Below are 4,524 nucleotides of genomic sequence, written 5' to 3'. Positions count from 1 at the left end.
CACGTTGGGAAGGGGAATAAACGTATAAATAAACCTATGCGTGAACCATCACCAACTAAGAATAGTCCTAAGGGGTTCATACTTCTTCCACCTAGGTCAACGGGATACCAATTCAACTAGCATGCAATATAATCGACTCATAAACCTACGAACGGTACCCGAAATACCAAACTAGACATAGGCACGACAAACGGGGTCCGTTGGGACACCACGGGGATCGGGGAAACATCAAACGGGGAAGCCGGGGTCCCGAGTGGGGGAAGATTCCAACGGGTAGCCGGTGGGTGGGGGTCCACCCGCCGGCTGCCCGCCAGCCATCACTGTTCCGGGCAGCGGGTGCCCGGCGGGCAGCTGCCCGCCCGCCGGCTGCCCGCTGCCGGAACTGCCCAGAGTTGCCACGGGTAGGTGGCGGGTCCCCTACCCCCACCTACCCCCCACTGACTCTTTTCATCACTTTTCGCCCCGGGAACCGTTGTGGAACCCGAAACCATGCTTAGACACTTTACAACGCAATTAACGACAACACGTAGACAATTAACGGATCAAATACGAGAAACGAACGGCACCTAACCTGTCATGCATAATCAACACCCAAACATGCGATTTCCCCACCCGATAATCCAAGAATAATATCATACGATACAACCTAGGGTTCTAATCACTTTTATATCAACAAGAATACAATTCGTCTTCTAATTGCAAGATTCGGTAGGAACAACACATAATCATCAAGGATACCAATTAATCATCAAAAGCATCATAATTATCAAGAACAACACATAATCATCAAAACCCCAATTAATCATCAAGAACATCATAATTATCAAGAAACTCCCAATATCAAGATTATCAAGATTCCTCATGGAATCATTATATCGACATCAATAATAATCATCATTAATCGCCATTTACAACAATATGGGGGGAAACCCTAACGGGAAATCATAGCTATGAAAATAGGTTTTTTTGAGACATGGGTTACCTCTTAGCCTTAATTAATTCCTTGGCTATGAAGGATCTTTCTTTAAGCTTCTTGATTTCTTGATTTCTTCTAGGGGAATTCTTGGAGCTCTCCTGGGGCGATGGGGCGTTTAGGCGTGTGGGAGGGGGTTCTAGGTGCTCCCTAAGTTCCCTATTTATAGATCCAAGGGTTTATTTAGAGTTTATTCCTATTGGGTTTAGGGGTTGGGTTTATACAATTGGGCCCATGGGCTATGGTGGCCTTTTTTCCCTAATTAACCATTATAGTTTATTCTTTCTCCTGGGTTATTAATTAATTAATTAATTAATCAGTTGGTTTTAGGATCCGTAACACGGGGTGTTACACTCTCCCCCCCTTAACAGGAAGCTTCGTCCCCGAAGCTTGGCCCTGGTGACAAAAAGAAAGGAAAGTTTTCCCTTAGTTACCTGGAGTAAACAGCTCGGGGTACCGCTCCTTCATTGTGTCCTTAAGTTCCCATGTGGCTTCCTCGGTCCCGTGGTTGGTCCAGAGAACCTTCACCATTTCCACGACTCGGTTCCGGGTATTTCTTGTTTTGGTGTCCAGGATTCTTACGGGTTTCTCTTTGTATACTAGTGACTCGTCGAGGTCCACGGTCTCGTGTTGGAGTACGTGGCTTGGATCGTGTATGTATTTCTTTAGCTGAGATACGTGGAACACGTTGTGTACTCGTTCTAGCTCGACGGGTAAGGCGAGACGGTAGGCCAAGTCTCCAATTCTCTCCACGATTTTGTACGGGCCGATGAACCGGGGGCTGAGTTTTCCTTTTCTCCCGAATCTCATTACCCCTCGTGTGGGCGAGATCCTTAGCCAGATCTTGTCCCCGAGGCTGAATTCGGCTTGCTTCCTTTTTAGGTCGGCGTACGACTTCTGGCGGTCTTGGGCGGCCTTCATCCTTTCCTGGATGTGTTTGACCTTAGCTATGGTGTCTTGTAGGTATTGGGGGCCCAGTGTTACCGGGTTGACCATATCTTCCCAGCATAATGGGGTTCTACATCTCTGACCATACAGTGCTTCATATGGTGCCATGCGAATGCTCGCGTGGTAGCTGTTGTTGTACGAGAACTCGATGAGGTCTAGGTGTTCTTCCCACGTCCCTCGGAAGTCGAGCGCGCAGGCTCTTAGCATGTCTTCGAGGGTTTGGATGGTTCTTTCGGTTTGGCCGTCTGTGGTGGGGTGAAAGGCTGTGCTTAGCTTTAGTTGCGTCCCCAACGCCGCTTGTAGTGATTTCCAGAATTGCGAGAGGAATCTGGAATCTCGGTCGGACACAATGTTCCGGGGAACTCCGTGGTATTTCACTACCCGGTTTACGTAAGCTTGGGCTAGTTGCGTCATCGTCCATGTTTCTTTCATGGCAATGAACCGCGCTGTCTTGGTGAGTCTATCCACTATGACCCAGATTTTATCCTTACCGGTTTTCGTTGGGGGTAGTCCTCCGACGAAGTCCATGGATATGGAATCCCATTTTCCTTGTGGTATTTCAAGGGGTTGTACGAGTCCCTTGGGTTTGCATCGTTCGGCTTTTACCTTTTGGCAATTCAGGCACTTGGCCACAAAGTCTGCGACTTCCTTTTTCATATTCGGCCACCAAAATGATTTCTTTATGTCTTGGTATAATTTGTCACCGCCTGGGTGGACGGAGTAAGGGGAGTTGTGTCCTTCCCCCAAGATCTGCTGTTTCAAGTGGGGGTGCGTTGAGGGTACACACCACCTCCCCTTGTAGCGGAGGCTGCCGTCTGGGTGTGCTTCGAAGGGGCCCTCTTTCCCTCGAGTCAGGTCGCGGCGGATTTTATCTAGTTCCGGGTCCTGTTGTTGTCCTGATTTGATTTCCTCGAAGAGGGTGGGCACGGCCTGTGTGTTGAGTAGATAGGCATTGGGGCGAGTTTGTCCCTGCTCTATTATTTCCAAGTGTAGCCTTTGGAAGTCCCTGTACAGATGGTCCGGTAGGACCCACGTGGTGTTAAGGGAATGATTTGTCTTTCGGCTTAGGGCATCCGCCACCACGTTGGCTTTTCCCTCGTGGTATTGAATGTCTAGGTCGTAGTCCTTTATGAGTTCCAGCCATCTTCGTTGTCTCATGTTTAAGTCCTTTTGAGTAAAAATGTACTTCAGGCTCTTATGGTCGGTGTAGATCTTGCATTGTACTCCATACAGGTAGTGCCTCCAAATTTTCAGTGCGAATACGATAGCGGCTAGCTCGAGGTCATGGGTGGGGTAATTTTCTTCGTGGGTTTTGAGTTGCCTGGACGCGTAAGCTATTACCTTGCCATTTTGCATTAGTACGCATCCTAACCCCTTCTTGGATGCGTCGTTGTAGACTTCAAACCCTTCCGATCCGGAGGGTATGGCTAGCACGGGTGCAGTGGTTAGTTTATCCTTTAATGCTTGGAAGGCCGAGTTGCAGCCGTTGTCCCAACGGAAGGGGGTTTCCTTTTTCATGAGCTTAATGAGGGGTTGGGCTATCTTGGTGAAGTCGGGTACGAATCTCCTGTAGTAGCCCGCTAGACCTAAGAAGCTTCGGACTTCCGAGAGTGAGTTCGGCGTGGTCCATTCTTTAACGGCGCGAACCTTAGCGGGGTCCACCCTAATCCCTTCCTTGGTTATCACGTGGCCCAAGAAGGCTACGCTGTCTTGCCAGAATTCGCACTTGGAGAATTTAGCGTAGAGTTGGTTCTCCCTAAGGGTTTGCAGAGATATGCGTAGGTGCTTCTCATGTTCTTCTTTATTTCGGGAGTAGACTAGGATGTCGTCAATGAACACGATGACGAAGTCATCCAGGTGAGGTCGGAATACTCGATTCATGAGGTCCATGAATATGGCAGGCGCGTTAGTGAGGCCGAAAGGCATTACGGTAAACTCGTAGTGGCCGTAGCGTGTCCGGAAGGCCGTTTTCTGGATGTCCGGTTTGGCCACTTGGATCTGATGATACCCGGATCTTAGGTCGATCTTCGAGAATACCCCTGCCCCTTTGAGTTGGTCAAATAAGTCATCTATTCGGGGAAGGGGGTACCTGTTCTTTATAGTAACTTGGTTGAGTTCCCGGTAGTCGATGCACAGGCGCATGCTCCCATCCTTTTTCTTAACGAATAGTACCGGTGCTCCCCATGGGGAGGTGCTGGGCCGGATGTAACCCTTGTCTAGCAGTTCTTGGAGTTGTGTTTTCAGTTCCTTCATTTCCTTTGGTGCTAGCCGGTAGGGTGGTTTAGAGATCGGGGCGGCGCCCGGCATGAGGTCTATGGTGAACTCGACCTCTCTGGTCGGGGGTGCCCCGGGAATCTCGTCTGGGAAGACGTCGGTGAACTCGTTCACCACTGGGATGGCTTGTGGTTCGGGCGTTTTGGCGTTGAGGTCTTCGACTGAGCATAAGAAGGCCTCGTTTCCTTGGCCCAGATACTTCTTAATTTTCATCATGTTTATCAGCTTGATCCCTGGATCCTGGCGGGCACTGCGGTACGACACCCTCTTACCGTTTGGCCCTCGTAGGACCACTTTCTGCTCTCCGCACAGGATTTGCGCTTGGAACT

The sequence above is a fragment of the Ipomoea nil genome, unplaced genomic scaffold (assembly GCF_001879475.1).
Source record: "Ipomoea nil cultivar Tokyo-kokei standard unplaced genomic scaffold, Asagao_1.1 scaffold3150, whole genome shotgun sequence".
Lineage (NCBI taxonomy): Eukaryota > Viridiplantae > Streptophyta > Magnoliopsida > Solanales > Convolvulaceae > Ipomoea > Ipomoea nil.
The sequence above is the reverse complement of the archived record's forward strand: the minus strand, read 5'-3'. Positions refer to the sequence as shown.